Raw genomic sequence first — 24,652 nt, 5'->3', positions numbered from 1 at the left:
CAGAGGAATACGTTGTGAAAACCCTAATGGACGCCATGGCATTCTTCAAAAGTCTCCCTGATCCCTCATGTGCTATGCTCTACAAAATTTGCAGGATGCTTCTCACATGTATTGAAGTTTTTTATGAGCCAGAGCAAGCAAGAGCATCGTGGATGTCCTTCTTTGAGGGCAATAAGGGTCTATGCTATGACCTAAGCGGCCAACCTTTCGAAGAAGTCCTCTATGGCTTCTACGCCCGCTGCATGTTCTTGCTATCTCATAATATGTTGGCGTTTGAGGAAGCATTCTACACTGGGTTTTCACTTGGAGAACGAATATTTTTGGGCTAGTGATCAGCAACCTAGCTTCCAGAGTCCTAGGCTACTCAGTCATCGAGCTAAAGAACAGAGTCACTATATGAAATTTTTAGAGGTTCCAGACAAAGAAAGAAAGATCAGATATGAGAAGGCACTCCATGCACTTAAAGACCACCTCGCCAACCGTCAACCCGAAGATTATTTCAGCCCATAAAGCTGTCTCAAGGGATGACACACGTGAGGAGGGGGGGAATGTTAGCAGCAAGCTAATTCAGATACCATTTTTTGGAGCTCTCATTGTAAAAACATTTATTATTTTGATGAATTGAGAATATCATAGCTCCTATTTTTTGGTGTAACTTTGTAATCGATGAGCCGGGGCTACAAGCTTCTTCCAGATCGTATCAACCTGTCTTTAGTTAGAGCTCCCAGATTATTAATTTTGACCACCAAAAACCTTGGCTAAGGTATAAAAGACAATTTCTTTGTAAGTTATTATTAAGTTTTGGATAATGAAATACACAACGTGAGCTAACGACGCTCACTTCTCTCCTTCTCGCGCTTCCTACTCCCTCCCCGATTGTCACATTGCAGTTGCGTTTGTTGCATTGCAATTGTAGGTCAGAGCTCTACGCATTGACGTAACCTGTTCATAGTATTTTGTAGATTTTGATGTCGTCGACTCGTGGCCTAATCTCATCATAAGTAGGAATTTACACTTCAAAATCAAAAACTAAGCATAGGCGGGGTATTGGGGCATCATTGCTTAGCATTTAGATGCATTCTGGGTCGATAACGACTAAGTCAAATAATCAATGTTGTTAATGATCGTGATTTTTGTACTTGACCAAAAGTGGAATTTAAGACCATAAGTATGTGTGCTTAGGTCTTATAAACATGTCCTAGAAGTCTCGTTACGTTTGGATGTCATTTGATGCTGTAACGAATGTGATTTGTTTGTCGATGAGTGATTGGATTTTGATGATTTCAGCCACTTGAGTGTAGCCTGAGTTAGATGCGCGTTGTTTGTTGTTTTCCAAGAGATTGACAACCTCTTGTAACCTCTATGCACTAGTCGAGTCAAATTCGTCCCATGGATTGACAATTTATTTGTGGTTCTCGCTACATCTCCAATAAGATAGGAGTGAGGTTAGACACCTCTCCCACAAAAGCTAAGGCAACCCGGGGAGCCTGGAGGCTCATTTGGCAGCAGGGCTGACAGGTGTTATATCATTCTATTGGCGTGGTGCTAACGATACTAAGAGCTCCACTCATTGTCGGCCTTCGCCTTTTCACCACTCAGTTCTGGTAGCCAATTATTAATCTCACTTCAGCACAGTGAGCAAAATTGTAACCAAGTAATGAAACACGAGGTGTCAGGGCCATTCGCCACTTGTGTTGCTACAAGCACTTCCCCCTTTTGATCCTCAACAATTTGTTAAAATCAGCTATGTTGAAACTTGAGGCCCAATTGCCAGCTCTTGTCGGCTTTCTACTACCTTTGTTTTATTTTATGTGTATAAATGAGTCCTCCACAGACACACATACAAGGTAATTTACAATAAGAAGAAATAATAAGCTCTTAATTATTGATTTAAAAAAGATTGATGAGCATAAATGCAATATAGGAAGTTAATTCAATAGGATACACATTGATCAGGAGATTAAAAGAGGTTTGATCACACTACACTCAATTGCACATTAACTCGAGCTCTGATACCAGTTGATGGATTTGGGAGGATGCAATTCTCAAGGAGGTGTGAAGGCTAGAGCAGCCATAGTTGCACACACAGTAGAGAGAGAGGGAGAGACTCACACTCAATACTCAATAGACTATAATGTACAATACAATATCTTTTTCAACATAGCATAGAACATATCATACATAGAAGACTTTTCATATAGGACCCAAAAGGCTATTCGGGTTGTGATCCCTTGACTTTCATAAAGGTGCTGATAATAGCTAAGATACTACAAAGGCTTATCTTCCACATAGGCATTGATCAACTAAGGGTGGTTTCTCACACCAAAGGCCAGAAATCAATGATGAGTACATTCTAAATCCAAAAGTTCGGACAAGTTTTGATTTCATATGTAAAAATTTTACCGTGCAATCGTTTTGGACAAGAGAGAGAAAGTCAAAGCCTTATAGGTCCCCTTTGAGAGTCCAAATTTTCCCTAATGCTATTCTGTTGAGCCAGCAGAGGATCACACCCACATTTTTGCTCACACCCATCATTTTGTAACCATTGATTGTAATAAATGTCTTTCCGACATTAATTTTGATTTGAGCCATTCATTAAGTAACGGGACTCAATTGAGTTTCCAGCTTGTAATCCCGAAGTAATTTCACCTGTTGATGTAAATAATTAGAGATGTTCTCACCTCCAAGGCTGAGGTATATAAGCCAAAGTTTTGTAACCTAAGGGAGATTCCATTATTAATCAAAGTGAGTTTTTGAGCGCCGTGACTGTGTCTGAGAGAGAGAGAGAGAGAGAGAGAGAGAGAGAGAGAGAGAGAGAGAGAGAGAGAGAGAGAGAGAGAGTCTTATCTTCTTGCTACGCGAGCTACGGGGCCGCCATTGGAGAAGCGACACCGCCATTGTGTTAGCAACGGTGAGAGCTACGCACAGATACCAAGAGTGCGCGCTATCGGCTTCTACGTGTGGTAAGTTCCTACGAGCTTCGGTGTGAGTTTTCTTCCAACTCGTGTGTCGGAATAGAGCGTGCATCATATCTATAGAACCACAACAAGTAGAGCTACACATTAGTACCATCGGGGTCAAGTTTCGGTCACCTGTATTTTTCGGCCTGTCTTCATACGCGTTTGCCGCACGGAGTGGTTATAGGTTGATTTTGCAGTTCAAGTCTTTAGGGTGTTGTTGTTACCTAGTGTATAGACTTCCCCTTGAGTTTGAGATCGATTCAATGATTCTAGATCCTGTTTCGTATAGCATTCGTTCGTAGTACGGATTTCAGTCACTTGCGTATTTTAGAACTTAGATTTGATTTCCTTAGTAGTGATTGTCATTAGAAGGTCGAGTAGGTGATTTGACACCCACCTAGTTGTTTCCATGCGCCTGCGGGTCAAGCTCCGTCCTCGTCTGACAAATTCTGTTGTTGGTTGAGTTCTCGCTATTTAGCTTCCGCTAGCGGCGTAACCGCCTTAACATTTGGCGCCGCTGCCGAGGACGAGAGCCCTAAGTAGGTGACCTTAGACTAATCCTACGAGGTGAGTCGTATAAACTACTTTGTATACTTTAGTTAGAAAAGATCTAGGAGTGGTGGACTCTGAAGGTCTCGAGAGATACTAGGAAGTGGGGTATTCCTGGGTCTTCCGTGTTGACAGTATTTTTAGTTTAGCTTAGATTAGATTGTTTTTGATGGTGTTTAAGTGGTTGTTGACATAAAAAGCATTTGCTACTCCTTGTGTGGTAGTAAATCTCTTTATATTTTCAATTGCAAAAAATCCATTTTATGATTAGAAGTAGCTTAGGTAGGGCCTGATTTGATCCTGATCTAGAGCTATCAATTGGTGTTCTATTTGCTTGATGTGTTTGATTGCATGTTAGATCACTGAAAAAGTTGCTTTGGTAGTGAAATATGCAATAAACAAAGTTAAAAAAAAATTTCTATGTAACTGATTGTTGCTGAGCACTTAAAAGAGCTATTGGAAGAGTTCTGTGCTGAAAAACTGGAAATCTGCAACTTTAGACATCATACGCGTATGATGTCTTAGGACCTAAACAGAGACTAAAATTGAAAATTTGACATTGCCAGAGTGTTTAGAAGGGGGGTTTTACCCTAAGATCAACTTAAAACAAGAGCATTAACACTCAAAGAAACCCAAAAAGACAAGTCGGAGTCCAAGAAACGCAAAGAATAGGAAATTTTGGATTCAAATCTTGTTTTTACATTCAAACCTGACAAAAACACTTGAAACTCAATTATAAACATTGGAGAAGGCTTAAAACCAAAAATAGTCAAAATCTGGGACAAAAGACATCATACGCGTATAATGTCTTTTGGCACATCCACTGCTTATTTTTGATATCTGACCTGACAAGATTGTTACAGGCACTGTAGGAAGCATAAATATCAAGTTTGGACCCAAATTGATGAAAAAGACATCATACGCGTATGATGTCTTTGACCTAATTTTGGACATATTTTGATACTTTGCTAACACAGATCCATTTAATAGCTGTCTAGAGGTTATATTTCAAGTTTCATCCCATTTGGATCACAATTGACCCAAAAAACAAGTCAAAAGCGGAAAATTGCCAAGAAAAGCCTAAATTAGCCATAACTTGCTTCAAACAGAGTTCAAACTGAATTTTGTGAGTGAACAGAGCATAAAGGGGCCACTGAGAGTGAGCATAACCAAAATAGTCAAAATCTGTGAAAAAAGACATCATACGCGTATAATGTCTTTTTCAGCATAACTGCAACAAAATTCTCACTTGATGAAACAGAAGTTGTCCAACTGACAAGATTAAACAATTGACCAAGTATCAATCAGTTTGGATCAATTCTGACCACAAAAACTTGAGGAAAACAAATTGCCGAGACGGAAAAGTTAAAGTCCTTTAGGGGAATTGATGAATTTGAGATCGGGCAGGAATCTCCGGAATAATCAACCAAAACAAGGGGAACCAGCAAGTGTCATATCAACCGAGGGAAGTGTAAACCAAAGTTGGGTGCAACCATTAGAGCCGATCTTTGAAGGAAGTGTCTCTGATACTTCTTCGGAGAGATCTTACGAGATTTTCACAGAAAACTTGGAACACTTGAACCTGAACAACAGAGAAAATATGGCAGCAGGATCATCAAACCCTTCCGCCACCATGAAGCTATTGTTCATAAAATACCAGTACGACAATGAGCAAGGTGCCAAGATCTACAAAGATGGAATGGACCGCTATTGTGTAAAGATAGAAGAGAGACCTAGTGAGTTCAAGGACTTAGTGCCTGTGAGCTATAGCGGAGATAGATATCTAGATGACGAGGGTACCATGTACTTGGTAGTCCTAAACCCTAACATTGTGGACAAGTGGGGATTGATGGGCACCAAAGCCAAAATAGATGAAGAACTCGAGGAGAAAGCACCAATAATGAACTTCCCTAATGCGAGGTTAAGAAGAGAGAATGAAACTACAAGGATCAACACTGATAACATCTATGTGGGGCTATACAAATATAATAATGGGGAGCAAGATCTCTATTATAGATGTGAAGAACCCTACACCGGAGAGTTGACAGACCAAAAAAACTCTATGTCTTTACCTACACAGAGGGATCGGAAGTGAAAATTGCCGCTTACGATAAGTATGGCAGGCAATACTCAACAATGGGCAAGAAAGAATTAGAAGGATATACATACTTTGGGGGACCACTACATCAGTATTATGTTACTTCTAGCTCACATAGACCAGCACCAACAACTGGAGTGCAAAACTCAATGACAACAGGAGGACAAAGAACTCAGGTTGCTGACTCTTTCAGTCAACCTTGGGACTCGAAGCTCGGACCAATGGGATCATTACATTCCAGAGAGTCAATGGAGACGAATCGAGGTAGTGCAGTTCCAATCCCCACCTATACCACTCCAGGTCCAAGGTTTGAAGCGGAACCATCACATTTACCTCCCAGTAGTAGATTCAGGGCAGAGGAACCGACAAGGGTAACCCATGAAGTCCATGATGCTAGAGAAAGCTTTAGCCGAGACACAGGAGCAATGAGATTGGTAGCAGATCATAGACGTATGAGACCATCTCAAGTAGCCAAGTGTATGCCAAAGAAGTATGGTGGTTCAGGAGATCCGTATGCACATGTGTCACTCTTTAAGCAAGTCTTAAGAGCTGAGCAGATAACAGATTTCCATACACAATACGAGGGATTTGGTCTTACTCTAGAAGGTACTGCATTGACATGGTTTCAACCAATGAACATAGGGGGATTCCATGACATTGACCATTTGCTAAGAGAGTTTGCTGAGGAATTCTCAAAACGAGGGATTAAGCACAATACGGTCTCACAAATATATGCTTTTAAACAGAGAGAACACGAAAAAGTGAAGGAAGCTTCACTTCGCTTCAAACAATACATTGAGAGATGTCCAGTACGTGAACGACCACAAGATGACAGACTATCTGTTCTCTTTATTGAGGGACTGAGGAACGACACTCTCAAGAAGGACTTGCACTTGAAAGCTTGTACAAGTTTCGAGCAAGTAACGAGAGAGGCATTGTACTTAGTGGATAACTGTACGGTTTATGGAGAGGTGTCAGCGGATACAGATTTTGCATCCAGTAGCTCCTCCTCCGTAGCGAGCGAGACTACCACTAAAAAGAATGTTCAAACAACAACCATGCCAAATGTAGAGCAAATGATAGAAGATGCTCTAAAAAGGATGGCACCATACCAAAACCATTGCCAAAAACACTGAAATGGTGTGCTATTGAACAAAAATGGACAAATCATCCAACAGAGGAGTGTTATTACAACAAAGGGTATGTAAGGGAGTGCCAGTATGCACCTCCTGCTCAATTAGCACCATCTCAGATACATCCAGTACCTCGATACCCAACGGGAAGTGTACCAGGACCTATGGGGATAGAAAGACCGCAACCGGTATTGGGACAACAACCACCTTTACCAGGAGCAAGACCAGTGGGCATTAGATATGCACCAACCTTAGAGAATCAGGAAGAACAAGCCTTAGTGCCTGTTCAAGCCTATTACGAAGAATCGGGTGCACACATGTCTCCGACAGTGTATTACCCACCAGAAGAACCAAAACAACCAGAACCATGGGGCATGATGGGGAATGTTGGAACACCAACAGTTACAAGTGCTTCTGATGAAGAGAGATACAATATGGACGCAAGAACATTGATGTTCATAGCTCATGGAGGGTTAACAGGACAAAGACCATCCTATCCACAAAGGACGAATCAAATGGGACCAAGACCAGCACTAGGACCCTGTTACAAGTGTGGGGTGACCATCTGATGAATGTTTGCCCACATACGAAAATCATTAGAATTAACGCTTATTGCACTGAGTGTGGGGTTACTCACTTCATTGAGGATTGTTCAAAGAATCCAAACAAAGTGCAAAAGACGACATTGAATATGCTAGAAACTATTCCTACCAGCAGTGGGTCTGAAAATGAAACTCTGATACCAACGCAAGTTGTTACTAGAGCTCAAGCTAAGAAAACCACTAGAGAACCTGAGAATGGAAAGTTAGCGACTGAAGTGGTTAGTCAAGGACCGCGGAGTCAGAAAAACACATGGAAAGCTAGAAAAGCACGCATGAAGTTGAGAAAAGAACGTGAAGACGCTATTCTAGCTGAGGAACTAAAGCAAACTAAAGCTAGATTAGAAAAACTTGAGAGTCAAAACGGAAAACGAGAGATGAGCCCGGAAAGAACGAAACAAAAGAGTATCAAAGAAACAACGAGCTTAAGCTCAGGGGGATCAGTGCTAGTCGACAAAGTACACGAACCATTGGACGCACTGATGAGAGCTTACGAAGCTAGGTTAAAGAACAACCAAACACAAGAACAGAGGTGGATGACATACCCAAACGCGGAATTGGAAAAGCAGAGACTTGAAATGTGCCAGAGAATGATCGAGACTGCACAAGCCTTATTAGAACCACCAAAAGAAACAATGAATTGTGGAAAGGAAAACCCAATTCAGCAAGAGACTATCGTTTCACGGGTAGCTGAAAAGACTCCCAGTGCACAAAAGCCTGAAAATACACAAAAGGATGACCGCATAGTATTGAACACAACCGATCAGGAGATAGAGAGTTTTCATCCAGTCATACAGAGGAGTTACGGAAAAGATGAGGATTACAATGAATTTTGGAAACAAGTGAGAGAGGCAAACTTTGCAAACGAGCTAAGTTGCCAAGCTAATCAGACAAATTGGGAAAAGGACATCAGGAATCCTCCCATAGTGGAATTTGAGGCAGGATCTCAAGTGGACTTGGATCTGCAATCTTACTGGGGAGATGGGGGCTCTGTTAGAACAATGGAGAGCAAACCTCATTCACTGAAAACCTTACCTTCATACTTAGGAGAGTATGAAGCAAAATCCGAGATTAGAGCACTTCCCTCACGAAAAATCTCATCAGAAAAAGTCATGGACTCGCAAGGATTGATAGAGATTTTGTCAACACCAGTGACATGCACTATCACTCTAGCTGAGCTTTTGAGGCTAAGACCACATATGTGGACCACTGTAGGAAAATGCTTGGAGAAATTCGGGATAAAAGATCCAACATCGAGATTGCAAGAGAGCATAGAGGAGCTGAGCAAGCCACAAAAGAACGCTAAGCCTGTACCCTTAAACAAGGTCGGAGAGTATTGCGAAGGTGAAGAGGGGAATACAACCTTACCAGTTGAATTCCAAGGAGTGAAGACGATGGCAATACTAGACAGCGGAGCAGGGGTAGCCATTGCTACAAAAGAAATCTGGAAAAAATGGGGGAAACCAGCAATAAGGAAGACTAGGTTGAAACTCCAATTAGCAGATGGACACATGGAGAAACCTATGGGGTTATTAGAGAAAGTTGTAGTGACTTCTTGCGGCATTGAATACGAACATACTTTTGCTATTGTCGATTTTGGCAAGGAGAATAACTATGATATCATACTGGGAAGACCATTCATGAGACAGTTGAAAATGGTCCAAGATTGGGGCTACGATCACATATACTTGAGAAATATGGAAACCACTACACGTGTGAACCTGAAAGACCATAGCTACAAAGATGTGAACCGAACACCGGTAGAGGAGTTTGATTCAGCTACTTTGGCGGGATCCGAATTTCCAGCTTGGTTAGGTAAACCCAAGGAGTTATGGATGTGTGGAGCTTCGAAATGTGGAAGTCTGAAACGAGAAGAATGTGTTTTAGAAAGGGCTATCGAAGACGAAACTTATGTAGGAGAACCCTTTCCAGAGGACACGTTTGAACCATTAGAATGGACACACATTCTAGCAACCCTAGATGTTTGTGCAATTCCGGATGGTCCCACAACGAAATTTTGCGACAAGGACGGGTACGACGTGGTTCCGTATTTCATGTTGAGAACTGTACTCGAAAAAGAAACTGAAAAGAACGATACACTGGAAAAGGAAGATGAAGAAGAGGTGTTTCACGACATTCCCAATCATCCAGAGTGGGGAAATGAAGCAGACAACGAGTCAACGGACAATTCAAGCGGAAACGAAGAAACTATAACGGATGTCCGATTTTATGATTTTCCGAACCAAACTAAACAACGCCAGAAACACTATAGAGCAAAGAAAAAAACAAAAGGGGTTAGAACCAATCCGATGCCTAGAATAAGAGGAAAAAATCAATTCCTAATGCTAGTAAAGGCTGAAGATTGTGTTAAGGATAAGATTTCTGGAAGAATGAGAGGCAGTGATCAAAAGAGCTTACGAAAAGACAAAAGAGGCTCAAGAAATCAAGTTCAAAAGAATGGAACGAAAACTGAAACAGAAAAATCAGAAAAGAACAAGCGCAACAGAGAATACACGGAGTCCAAGTTAGAACGTAGAAACAAGTACAGAGAGCTCAAGAAAACTCTGAAGGAAGTTTGGACGACAGAAATTGAGAGTGGAGAGGACGAAAACTTCAAAATCAAGGAAAACATGGATGTTCCCTCTCACTATAGGAAATTCACAATAGAGAATAGGAAGGTGATATTAACCCCACCTATTCGAGAGAGGAAGGAGAACGAATCTTATGACGAACCGGAGGATGCAAAAAAGTTGATTTAGCAGCTCCAGGTGAGCCACCTAGACCGGTCTACATAGCCACAGATTTGTCTCCAGGCGAGGAAGAGAGACTTTTGAGTCTTCTCAGAGAGTATAGGGATGTGTTTGCATGGTCTTATAAGGACTTAAAGGGAGTTGACCCATCGATATGCCAACACTCAATCCCACTAAAACAAGACGCAAAGCCTAGCAGACAGAGACCATACACATATAATGATACTTTTGCTAAGCGAATCAAGGAAGAGATAGATAAGCTAATGGAAGCTGAATTCATATACGAGATTGAACACACCGATTGGGTATCTCCGATTGTGGTAGTACCTAAGAAGAACGGAAAACTCCGAGTGTGTGTCAACTTAAAGAAAGTGAATGCTGCAACAATCAGGGACAATTATCCCCTGCCGATAACTGATCATGTTCTAGAGCGTGTATCAGGGAAAACAGCATACTCCTTTCTTGATGGTTTTTCAGGATATAACCAGCTAGCCATAGCGCCAGAAGATCAACATAAAACAGCTTTTGCAACGGAGTGGGGAATTTATGCTTATCGGGTTATGCCTTTTGGTCTAACCAATGCTCCCGCAACCTTCCAGAGGCTGATGACGCATGCTTTCAAAGAATACTTAAGGTTGTTTCTAGAAATATACATGGATGACTTGTGTGTACATTCTCTTCTGAGAGATGAACATCTAGAATACCTAAGAAAAGTATTTGAGAAATGTAGGACATATCGCATTTGTCTCAATCCTGAGAAATGTGTGTTTATGGTCCGACAGGGAAAAATTCTGGGACATATTGTCTCACAAAACAGAATATCCACGGATTTAGAGAAGATAAAAGTTATAGTGGATATGCCTAGACCAACCAAGGCGAAACAAGTGCAGAGCTTTATGGGACATTGCGGATATTATAGACGATTCATTTACATGTACGCTATAATAGGCCAACCACTTTACAGGCTAATAGTGAACTTTGAATGGACAGACGAATGTGAGGAATCGTTCAAGAAATTGAAAGAGGCACTCATTACTGCTCCAGTTTTGAAATCACCAGATTGGGAGAAGATATTCCATGTGCATATAGATGCTTCGGCATATGCAATAGGATGTATTCTGGCTCAGCCAGAAGAAGGAAACATGGATTTTCCTATCTGTTACGCCAGTCGACAGCTCAACAATGCAGAGAAGAATTACACCACAACAGAGCGAGAAGGATTAGGAATGATCTATGCTGTGAAGAAATTTCGGCATTATCTTCTAGCCAACAAGTTTGTGTTTTTTACGGATCACCAAGCCTTGCTCTACCTAGTGAATAAACCATGCAATACCGGGAGAATAGTGAGATGGTTCATTATCTTACTGGAATTCGACTTCACGGTAGTAGTAAAGAAAGGAAAAACACATCTTAGAGCTGATCATCTTTCGCGATTGACGAATGGAGAAGACCCTATAGGAGTAGATGACGACATGCCAGACGCGTACTTGTTCAACATAGAAATGATACCGAGGTGGTCTCAAAATGTCGTTAACCTATTAACCTATGGAGGAGAGTTCGATAGAAGAGAATACAACCTGAAACATATTGCTATTCAGCAATCCAAGAATCTTCAATTGGTTGCAGGAAGGTTGTATCAATTGGGAAATGATCATGTTTTACGACTATGCATCAATCCTGAGGAATATAGTATATATCTGCGCGAAGCACATGTTCAGGAATGTGCATTTCATTGTTCAAGAAGGAACACATATAGGAATTTGTTACAATTGGGAGTCTATTGGCCAGGAATGAAAGAAAGCGTACATGAATATGTCACTGTATGTATTGTATGTTCATCAAAACCTCCAGCCGAGTATTCGACATTATATCAGATAATGATCGCTCCAGAATGGAGTCAGTATATTGTTGAATATCTCACAAATAGAACTTTCCCAGAAGGAACGTCAAAAGCTCGTCAGAAATCTGTAGAGACAGAAGCTAGAGATTACGCTTTAATAGGAGATCAACTCTATAAGAGAGGTAAAGACAACAAGCTTAGGATTTGCGCATCAGAGTCTGAGTATGTGATAATCCTGGAGCAAGCTCATGGAGGAGTAGGTGGAGGCCATTTCTCAGGTGATAAGACAGCAAAACTTGTCTTAGCCGCAGGAATATGGTGGCCAACATTACATATGGACGCTGAGGAATACGTTAAACGGTGTGATGACTGTCAGCGGACCAAAGTACCACTTAAAAGAGATGATATGCCGCTTAGACCAATGATGGGGGCAAGAGCTTTTGCAAAATGGGGGATTGATTATGTCGGACCCATTTCACCTCCTGCATATAAGACTCATGCACAATACATCATTGTGGCTACAGACTATCTAACAAAGTGGGTCGAAGCAAAGGCAACTCAAAAAGCAGATGCCAGGACCACGGCACAATTTCTATATGAATACGTCTTTGTACGATATGGATTGCCAATAGAAATTGTGAGTGATCGAGGCACACATTTCATAAATGAAGTGATAGAGATCCTTCTAGATGAATTCATGGTAATCCATAGGAAATCAGCCCCGTATCATCCACAAGCAAACGGACAAGCTGAAGCAACAAACAAAACCATATGCACGGTCCTTACGAAGATTGTATCTGAGTCGAGAACTGACTGGGACCAGAAGTTGCATTCAACATTATGGGCATATAGGGTAGCATATAAAACATCAATAGGAACAACCCCATATAACATGGTTTTTGGGCTAAATGCTATCTTACCAATAGAATTCTTGATTTCAACCTTAAGGGTGGCTAAGGATCTAGAGTGGACAGGGCACGAGCTCTCTGATAGAATAGATGACCTGGAAAAGCTAGATGAGCTTCGCCTAAAAGCAGTAGCTTCCATCTACGCTCAAAAAAGGCGACAAAAGGAATTTTTTGATAAGCATGTGCGGACTAAAGAGTTTAAAGTTGGGGACTATGTCCTAGTTTACACTCTGAAACAGCATGCTAAGAAGCTTAAAAAGCGAGGGATGGGACCTCTGGTGATTAAAGATCTATCACCAAGTGGAGCCGTCAAGCTTGCTACATTAGACGGAGAAGAAATGCCAAATTGGATTAGTGGATGCAGAGTGAAAAAGTATCTGTTGCCGCTAACACAAGACATGCTTCTCAAAATACATCAAGAAAAGCTGCGTGTCCAGAAAAAGAAAAAGATTGAGGAGGAAGCGCAAGCCGAGGCGAAGGAAAGAATGGAGAAAAGAAGACTACTGCGTCAGAAACAGCGCAATGAAGGAGCAATACGAATAAACGCAGTCAGTATAACAGAAATGGATAATGACAAAGAAGAACCCATCATTGAATGCAAAGTAGGAACCAACCAAATCAAAGCCAGAGCACTATTGGATTCAGGAGCTCAAGCTAACCTACTTTCACTCAGTTTGTATAGACAATTGACAAATGACACTAAACTACAAACTGCCAAGCAAGAGTTAAAGAGTTACTCTGAGAATTCAATCAAAACTGTCGGATGCACAGTTTTACATATACAGATTAACCAATATGTGTATCCTCATATGTTTTACGTGGTTGAAGACCAAGCTACACAACATCCATTATTGCTAGGACAACCATGGCAGAAGCAATATAATGCAATGATTGACTGGAGTTCTAATTCAGTGCTTATCAAATACGAAGGTGAAGTCAATCAGTTAAGTTCACCAAAGGAGAAGAGCCAACTCCAAAGGACAAATCCAAAGACAAAGATAAACAACAACCAGAGAAAAAGAAGAAGCAATGGCAACCAAAAGTTTCTATACAACCGGATTACTCTTCGACGAGGAATTCTCAACAGTGGATAAGGAAGACAAGCAATAATATAACAGCTCAACCTTGGGATAAAATGGAGTCAACGTTGGTATGGAGACCAAAAAAGGTGGTGCCAGAAAACACAAACAGAGTCTTCAATACCAGACAACAGAGTGATCCCCGACAATCAAGGACAGTGAAACAGATCTGGATTCCAAAGAAGTTCATGACGGCACAAAGCTATAGCAAGCAAATTTGGATCCCAAAGATTTGTAAACAGGAACTCCCTTCAATACAATCAACGGAAACTCCTAGGTATTTCAAGGCGAGGAAATCAACACACAGAACAAAGTAGGTTTGGGTCGCAAAGAGTTTGTGGCAAGCACAAGCAAAGCGAAAGCAGATTTGGATTGTGAAAAAAGACAACAAGGTAACGAAGAATCCATCTACTGATTCTACTACCGAAGTGCCAAAACCAACCCAAAATCCGACCACCAATCCTTCAATCAAACAAAGAGCAGCTTTATTGGAAAGAATGTTGTATCGTCGCTCTACAATTGCATTGGGAACTTATGACCAAAACAACTACAATGCTTCACCCACAGACACTTCATAGTCGTCCGGGAGGACTCAGACTAGGAGGGGGGGAGGTATACAGGAGCTACAAAGCAGCTACAAGCGGAAAAAACAAAGAAAAACAAAAATTATATTACAAGGGCAGTGTCTTACATGATTTTGCAATTTTTTATGTTTGATTGCGGATATTGATAATATTTATGCCCTTATATACCTTGTTTTGCAACAAGAAGAGATCAAATGATGAATTTGGGTCTCTAGATGTGTAAATATCACTAAATAAGAGTGTTTTTGGAGCTAAAAAGTGGAAAAAAGTGGTAATCCAAGTCCAGAAATCACAAAGAAGTGTATATTCATATACACAGGGTTACCAGCTATTTATCGTGTATGTTTGGAATTTTTTGGCTTCAATTTGCTATTTTCCTTTATTTTTTTGATTTTCTTAATAAAAATAAAATAAAAATAAAAAAGCAGGTGAAATGAGATCGGAAAAAAGAAAAGAATAGGCGGTGATGATCCTAATGACAAGGGCAACCCAGGATAAAAATTGGGTACAATTCTGAAAAAGTTGCGGAAAGCCCGAAATGACAGAATTTTAGAAAATGTGGACAGATTTCTCAGAAACAGGTCAAATGGAGTCCAAATTGAGAAATTTCAAATCCTAAAGTGCATTTCACGACGAGATAGGAGCACATGTCAAATTTGGTAACAAGTGATCCGGGAAGCCCGAAGTTAAGTATTTTTCACTTCACTATCAAGCTCATTTCCACTATTACCTTCTTGGAGAGAGCAAAGAGCACACAGGAGCATCCGACCTTCTACCGCCTTCTATGACTGCTACGAGAGCTCAAAGGACACCAGACATGAGAATTGGAGTTAGAAAACCCAAGGAAAACCAAAAAGACGCTTTCGGGCAACCAAATGGAGAAAGATGGAGAACGGGGAGCCAAAGTCAAGTTCAACCAAATAGGTGGCTTCACAACATATCCAATGAGCTGGAAATGCAACTCTCGAGAAGAAAAGTTGAAGAAATTCAACTCCAAGGCAAAAAGACGACTTCGGAGACTGAAATGCCTATAAGGGGGCTTTTTAGCTAAACTGATGACTTTTTAAGTTGAAAACTAGTTAGCAGGGCTTAGGGCACTAGCACAAAGCATTCTTTGCACAAAAAGACCAACATTTCAAGAGAAGACATCATACGCGTATGATGTCTCACAGCATGATTTTCACATCCATTTCAACATTTGAGTGCATAGCCTTATTCACATGTTAATCACATCCTATGAACCAAGTATCATGAGAATTGGAGTTAGAAAACCCAAGGAAAACCAAAAAGACGCAAAGTCGGCCATAAAATTGATTTTTGGTCCTAATTTTGTCAAAATAACTCCAAACTCATTGAAACTTTGTAGGATTGTTGATTAACACATCTACAAGCTATCTGGAACCAAAAAGCACCATTTTGACACAAAAGACATCATACGCGTATGATGTCTATTTGCACTTTCAGAGCCAAAAATGCTCATTTGTAATCATACATCCATTATATATATCTAATACATGCTACATATGAAGTTTGGAACCATTTGGTCAAGTGGATCACCCCATTAGCCCAATTAAGAGAAAATCCTTCATACAAAGCCTATTTTTGTCCCAAATCCAACATATTCAAGTCCAAACCAAGATTTGAGTATAAACAGTCCTTCACTAGCACATGGAGAGTCCACAGAACCAATCCCATGAAAAATTGATGAAAAAGACATCATACGCGTATGATGTCTCCAGAGCCATTTTTAGTCGAAATTCTATCCAAACTTGATAAATCCACTGAATAAGCCTATCTAAAGCCAAAACCAAGCTTATAGAGAAAATTGGTCCAAAAATGCACTAAAAGACATCATACGCGTATGATGTCTCACTATGTGATTTTGGCACCTCAGGGCTTCAACCACCAAACAGAAGTGATCTACATGCCATTTGAAGGTGAACCACCAAGTTTTATCCAATTTGGATCATAAAATCCATTTCCCTTTCAAAATTTTGCCAAGAGCCTGAACTGGACTGAACTGGCCAAAACTTGACCAAATGGGATCCAAACTCAAATCCAAGCATATGATACTCATGTATACACTATCAGTTACAAGCACAACCAATATGAAGTCATTCTGACACAAAAGACATCATACGCGTATAATGTCTCAAGCATGTTTTTGAGCCCAGTTTGCATATTTTTTCACCTACATTGCATCCTTAGGCCCTGAATAGCTCATGTTTCAATTTTCAAGTCATTTGAATAGTTAAAAGCTTCATTTCGGCTTTCAGTACTAAAAAGACGCTAACTTCTGAAATTGGAGTTACAGGATCCATGGATTCCGCTAAGTCATCGGCAACTAAGAGAAAAAGACCAACCATCAAGGATGCTCTTGCAGAAGCAGAACCTTTTGATATTCCAACAGAAACCCTCAAGCCAACCAAGACTTGGGTGGAGGAAGCAGTACTAGAAAAAGAGGGAATAAAGATCTACCAGGGGACTTTCAGAGATCCTCAAGGGCAATCGGTCGATGTACCTATGATCCCACGAGAATTAGTGGATTACAGCAGATCAGAGAACATCAGCAGATACCTGGAAAAGGCTGACTTACACAGGTTCTTCACCTCGAGACCATCAGGTGTAGACACAAGAAGAGTGTATGAGTTGGCAACATCCATTCAAAAGGATGGGAAAGCCACGTTGACAGCCATGGATGGAGAAACAGTTGAAGTACAGATCACTCCACAGCTCATTGCAAATGCATTGAAGCTGCACAACAAAGGGAGTTCTGTCAGAGAAAGAAGGGAGGCCATAGAGGTCTATGGATCAAAGAAACAAAATACAACCTACGGAGATATGGCAGATCAACGAGCGGCAACCCTTTGCCGATTATACAACCAGTTTTTCCATGTGTGCAGTAAAAGACCGTAGAAGTATACTACACCACCCCATGCCATTGCGACAACCATCACATGGGCACTGAAGAGCAACATGCCAAAAGAGGTGAATTATGCTCAATACATCCATGAGCAAGTAATCGCCATGCACAACCAGAAGCCAAAGTACATAGGAGGAGGAGAAATCCTAACAAGAATAGCTTATGAAGCTATTGGAGCTAGGGATCAAGGGCCACGGGTTCCCTCCCAGAACGAGTGGCTTAGAGAAGCCGATGAAGAGAAAGAACAACAAGAAGTATCCAAGAGGGCGTCCACAAGAGCACGCCGAAAACTAGAAATAGTTTCAGAACCTGAAGAGGCTGTGGACGAGCCGCTCAAGAAGAAAGCGAAGAAGAAGGCTGATCCCAAGCAAACCAAAAGTCAAAAAGCCGCAAGAATGGAAAGGCTGGTGGAGCAGTTTAGAGCAGAAAGAGCTCTAAAGGGGGACTTTGAAGAAATGTGGGTGCCACACCCCACTAAAGTCGGAACCAGCTCTGCCAGGCCACATGTTGATCAATATGATCAATATATTAGAGCTTATGAGGAGTCGGAGGCCATACTGGAGCAGCAACCTGTCGAGCCTTATACTGAAGAGGAAGTACAGCTTTTAAAAGATGAGCTGAAAAAGGACGACAAGGAGAAGAAGGAAGTAGATGAGTCTACTGAACTTCGAGAGAAAGACGGGCAAGCAAACAAAGGGAAAGCCAAGATGTCTCAGGACAATCAGCCCTCTTTTACTGATGTACCAAGCTCGAAGAAGATGGAAATTATTGTGGAGGAGACCACAATAGAAATAGAAACAGAAGTTATGAAAAAGCCGGAGGCCAGGACCAAGGAAAAGGAGATAGATCCAGTTCAGCAAAAGAAAGATGATTATGAGGATCTGGTAGCGATCGGATACAGTGAAGAAGAGGCCCTGGAGACAGTTTATGGGATATCCCTACGAAAACAAGATGATCGGAAAGGGACGAAGGAAAAGACAAAGGGTACAATGGAGAGTAAAGAGAAAATGGACGAACAGAACATACTAGAAGAGCCGAAGCCAGTGGAGGTGGTGGCAAAAAGAGCTGTCAAGTTGACAGATGAAGATGAAAAAGACATGCACATGGTGCATGAACTGCTCAGCAAGATTAAAGAAAGATCCAGAGCAAAGGAAGTAGCAATTGAGACAGCAAAACAAAAGGAAGCAGAGTTGCAGAAGAAGTTAGAGAATGCTATGACTGAATCTGAAATTCATAAAGCATCACTCTACGACGCAGAAAACGAGAGGGACGGCTTGATACTCCAACTAGCCGAAGCTTCAAGAGAGGTAACAAGTTCACAGGAAGCAAAGGAGCGAATAGAAGATGAGCTGGAGGCAGCCAAGGATGAGCTCATTGAGCTAAGGGAAAGAGTCGAACTTCAAGAAAGGACAATCACGAGACTCAGGACCACCCCTAGAGCTAGCAGAGCAGGAACAGAACAAGAGGGAGCCCTCGTACCAGCTCTGGAAGATCAGGTCAGAAGTTTGCAAAGAGAGCTAAGGTTAGAGCAAGTGCAAAGATTGCACATGGCGGAGGGATCATTGGCTGCAGAGGAGAGGCTCACATCAGAAAACCAAAACACTAAGGACAGAAAATGAGGCCCTCCGCAAACAGCTCCAAGACCTCCAAGAGCAACAAAGAAGAGAAACAAAGCCACCACAAGAAGAAGCAGGGGGAGCAGCCATAGAGCTACCAGAAACTGGAGAGGCAACCACAATTGAAGATCCAGCCCCAGTTCAAGAAGTGGCCTCGACTTCAGGAATCTCTGAAGAAGAAGAACAAAGGCTCCAGGACCAAATAGAAAAGTCAACAGAGGAAAGTGCCAAGGCGGAAATGGAATGGGAAAGGAGACTCCTCATCTCCATTAGACTTCAAGGTTTAGACACAAAAGTGCTCCATGAAGAGTGGATGCAACCCAGCTTGCCTTTCCCTCTGATGAAATTTGAAGTGATAAAGACGAAAAAGAGAATAGAGGAGGAGCAGTATGTCGCTCTTTACGAAGGCGACATCACAAAGGATGAACAATCAAAGAAGATTGTAGATTCTCAACCTAGATGGAGGAAAGGTTGGCTGAACAAATACCCAGCCTACCTCATCTATTTGGTAGAGGCTCCAAAGGAGATTCGGGAGGATGCAACCTTCTGCCCGGTGCCAAGAGTCAGAAACTGGAAAGAGCATGGCAGGATTGCAGAAAAGAAGCCAAATTGGCTTAATTATCCCAGGATGCCAGGACCAAAGGAAGGAGAGAGAATAGGTAAAGCCTACATGGTGAAAACTCTAACGGGCACCATCAAACTCTTTACTGGCTCTCCTGACCTTTCGTGTCAGATGCTAAAGAAAATCTGCAGGACTCTCTTAGCATGCATTGAAGTGTTCGCGCCAGATAAAGCCACTACCTCGAGTCTACTATCGACGGCCGACACAGTGACGGATATGATGTATGATCTTTCATTGCAGCCATCACCAAAGGTGTTACATCTCTTATACCAAAGAATTATGTTTTTGCCTAGCTTCCACATGCAAACATTCGAAGAAGCTTTCTACACCGGCTTTTTCACTCACGAAAGCAAAATATTCGGCCCAACCTTGACCATCGGCAACCTACGCTACGAATCACATTTGCAGATGCTCAAGACGACAGGACTCTATTGATCAAGCCTAAAAGTAATGTCAGGGACGACATGAACGCGGAGGGGGGGAGTGTTGAGCCAGCAGAGGATCACACCCACATTTTTGCTCACACCCATCATTTTGTAACCATTGATTGTAATAAATGTCTTTCTGACATTAATTTTGATTTGAGCCATTCATTAAGTAACGGGACTCAATTGAGTTTCCAGCTTGTAATCCCGAAGTAATTTCACCTGTTGATGTAAATAATTAGAGATGTTCTCACCTCCAAGGCTGAGGTATATAAGCCAAAGTTTTGTAACCTAAGGGAGATTCCATTATTAATCAAAGTGAGTTTTTGAGCGCCGTGATTGTGTCAGAGAGAGAGAGAGAGAGAGAGAGAGTCTTATCTTCTTGCTACGCGAGCTACGGGGCCGCCATTGGAGAAGCGACACCGCCATTGTGTTAGCAACGGTGAGAGCTACGCACAGATACCAAGAGTGCGCGCTATCGGCTTCTACGTGTGGTAAGTTCCTACGAGCTTCGGTGTGAGTTTTCTTCCAACTCGTGTGTCGGAATAGAGCGTGCAGCATATCTATAGAACCACAACGAGTAGAGCTACACATTAGTACCATCGGGGTCAAGTTTCGGTCACCTGTATTTTTCGGCCTGTCTTCATACGCGTTTGCCGCACGGAGTGGTTATAGGTTGATTTTACAGTTCAAGTCTTTAGGGTAATGTTCTTACCTAGTGTCTAGACTTCCCCTTGAGTTTGAGATCGATTCAATGATTCTAGCTCCTGTTTCGTATAGCATTCGTTCGTAGTACGGATTTCAGTCACTTGCGTATTTTAGAACTTAGATTTGATTTCCTTAGTAGTGATTGTCATTAGAAGGTCGAGTAGGTGATTTGACACCCACCTAGTTGTTTCCATGCGCCTGCGGGTCAAGCTCCGTCCTCGTCTGACAAATTCTGTTGTTGGTTGAGTTCTCGCTATTTAGCTTCCGCTAGCGGCGTAACCGCCTTAACATATTCCTAAGGTCAAAAACCAATTTTGGTGCGTGTATTATGCATAGGGAGAGAAAATAGCTCGTAGATGGGCACGACTAAAATTTTCATTGTAAAAAACTTACATTAAATGGAAGAGCTTTCACCTACGAAGATGCTAGTATGCTCTGAATAGCAATGCAACATCGTACGAGAAAGACACGAAGGGTTGAAGAAAACAATAGACTCATAATAAGATTTTACAATGTACACTCACTTACATTATCCAAAACATTACGTTCAAAATTACAAAAGTTGGCTTTTATACCTTAGCCAAGGTTTAGGAAAGGATTTCTAGCTTATGAGTCTCAATGAGAAGGCTTAAAAACTACATAAAGTTGCAAATTTGGACGCCCTTTTCCTGTTTACACTCATTACAACGGATTTGGACTTTGTGCAATTTCTCATTAATACAAAGGGTTTTCATATGATCAATCGGGATAAAAACTGAGAGTGATGTCCCTTTTTCTTGCTATGTTAGCTAAGCAGCTAACAATTCCTTCAGTCTTAATCAAGAGATATTTGGCTACACTATCCAACTTAATATCAATGTTTAGATTCATGGATAAAGTTATATTAGAGGCCAGCTTATCAACTAGATCTATAGTCCAAATGTGGGAATTCTAAAACAAACTCAAAAAGAAAGTTTGCAGCTAGAAAAAGATGTGCAAGGCAATAGCAAGCAAGAACTCCCTCCTATTAAGAAATATCAAGAGCAACCAAGAAAGTTCTCACAAGCCCCAATTAGTGGATCCTTGGTTATCCCAAGCTTCTTCTTTACGTCTTTTCCCATTCAAAAAGCACTAACCCCGATGATTCAGAAGATAGTTCTTGCACCGACCTTTCACAAGGGGGAAGAATGTTGGGAAAAAAAACATCTTGTGCAAGCGGTTTAAATCCCAAAAAATTAAAGCACAGCCGCACAACTTAAGGAAAACCCAACCGATAACCAAAATTCCCTTTCCGTATGAGAACCTCTTTGATGCACTTTAGGATGTAAACCTCGAGAACCTAATGACAAGAAAGATGGCTTGTTCACATACTAAATTCAAAAATAGGACCATAGAGAAAGACTCTCTAGAAGAGAATATGGAGGCCCTATCCAAGGTAGAAGAACTTGTATCCCTCTCCCAATGGTGGAGGACATCTCTATCTAGTCTTGGAATGTGAAGGCCATCAAAATCTACAAGAAATATACTTTGTTCTCTAGGATGTGTTATGGATAAGAGAATTTAGGATTTTTACCTTGTGTACCTTGTAGACTAAGGTTGTGTAGTAGGCATTGATCTAGCACCATTATATGGTAGAGCTACATCCTAGAGTTCACAATGAATGAAGCTAACAGGTGGCTAAAGTTAAGGCTAGGCAAAGATATCACACTTTATGTACATTAATTACTCGATTGCTCATTACAAGCTATGGCCATTTATGCCCGGCCGGCCAATGTATATTCATTTTTGAGCATTGAAGAATCTATAAATAAATACGTGCAAGAGGAAAATGTTCACTCTTACATAGGGGAAATTGTACCTATTTCTTGTGTCTTTCTTCTCTTCTCTCCTCTCCTCCCTCTCGCCGTGACGGTGTAGCACTCCGCTCTAGGTGGTGCATTTGCACGTGCTTTCTCTTTCTCTCTCGTTGTTTGTCTCCCTCAATTTGTGTTTAGCTCGATTATGGATTTGTGTGATTCGTTAGGTATGCAAATTTGTTTTTTTATGGCTTGCTGTGTTCTATTTTGGTATTTTGCAGGGCCACCTTGCATCCATTTGTAGTAGTGGTATCAGAGCTAGGGATAAGCAATCAAGGACGTGCATGATTCGCCTCTTGACAATGTGGATCCTTGCAAATTTTTGTACCAAAGATAAATGCAATAGCATATTTCTCTTTTATGTTATTGACATTTATATTGCTCTTTTAAGACTAAGGAGACATTCTTGGTAGTTCCTTTTGAGTTGGTGATGATAGAAAACAGCCAATGTAGGATAGCAAGAATAAAACATTGTATATATTTAGGAAAGCTTAAATATGGTTAACATAGCAATACTTGAGCTTTTGTGACCTTCGCCATGTAGGGTAAGATTTGCGATATCCTTCCCTCTTGTATTCTCCAGGAGAATAGCCGTAGTTTTCATTGGAAGAGGAGGAAGGTGAAGACAAAGGAGAAGAGGGTGACCTGTTTCTTGCCCTTTTCTTCCTTTATTTCCTCTCTTCCCTTTCGGAGTGAGGATGAGAAGGACTATGGATTGACCGTTTCCTCTTGGGAGGAGTTGGCGGCCGTTAGACCGCCATCTTTGTTGAGCCACATCTTTAGAGAAACTTAGGGATTTATTACTTTCTTGGTCTTTGGATTCCTCCTCTCGTATGGGAGAGATTATTCTTTTGGGGGTCTCATTAAGAGGCCTCCTAAGCTCTCTCTCCTCTTGGAGAGGAAGGGAAATCCCATAAGCACGAAGTTGTTGAGTAACTTCGACTTGCAAAGCAAGGTTGCCCATAGCTTGCTGAAACCTAGTAACAAGATACTTGACAAACATGGGGGCATCATCATTAGCACCTTTGTGTGCAGATCCAAAGTTATCAATGTTCATTCTAATCTCGTGGTTATTGCCAGCCATGCTAATTAGACTTATGTAGGGAATTACTTTGTGTGTTTCACTTAGTGCATTCTTTGGCAATTCAAAACCTTAGTTGCTACTCCTCTTAGCCTTTGAAATAAGCACTTAAGCATCCACACCCACAGGTCGTCGAATTGGATAATTATAGAGAGTAGTGGAGTGGGTCTAATATTTTTTTTTTTTTAGGGATAGCTCCTTTTAGACTTCTTATGGCTCAATAATGGTAAATCCGTAGGCAAGTCTAAAAAGACCCCGCTATTAAGACCAAATATCCCAAGGTCTGCACCATATCCCACATAGTGGGCTCAACAAAACCAATAATAGATCCTTGTCTCACTTACCCTAATATAATTAACAAAATCAATCATTAATAGGCTACTTAAGGACCTCTCTTCTTAAGCAAGAAATGAGAAACCAAATGCTCTGATACCGATGTAATGGAATTGGCTTATTAACTTAGATTGTGGCAGAAAGAGAATAACATAGTGAGAATTTCATTAAGGAAATTCCTTCTTGTAGGTAGAGAGAGAGCTTGTATGGAGAGAGAAACATTAAACATATTTCCTAGCTAACATGGCATGAGAAATAGCTTGAAAAAAAGAGAGAATTCGAGACATTGACAACAATTGAGAACCCAATTTATGTGAAGTTGGTCCCCCCTCCAATAGGCATTTGTATTATAGATTCCCCCATCAAGAGAGACTTGGTACTTTACAATCTTTGTGTTCCTTGTGACTTAGGTGATGCAATGAAGATGGAAAGCTTCATGCATCACAAGCCTAAAAAATACTTTGCAAAACGCATTAACTATCCCAAGCCTCAGTCCTAAGGCCTCAAACACCTTCAAAGGTGGAGAAAGCTAGCGAGGGATGAGGGTAGGGAAGAGGAAGAAGACACATTCATAGGAGAAATAAATAGGTCCTCACTTATCATCACTCT

Source organism: Adiantum capillus-veneris, chromosome 4 (assembly GCF_014529385.1).
Source record: "Adiantum capillus-veneris isolate H3 chromosome 4, ASM1452938v2, whole genome shotgun sequence".
Classification (NCBI taxonomy): Eukaryota; Viridiplantae; Streptophyta; class Polypodiopsida; order Polypodiales; family Pteridaceae; genus Adiantum; species Adiantum capillus-veneris.
Note: the sequence above shows the minus strand (reverse complement) of the source record.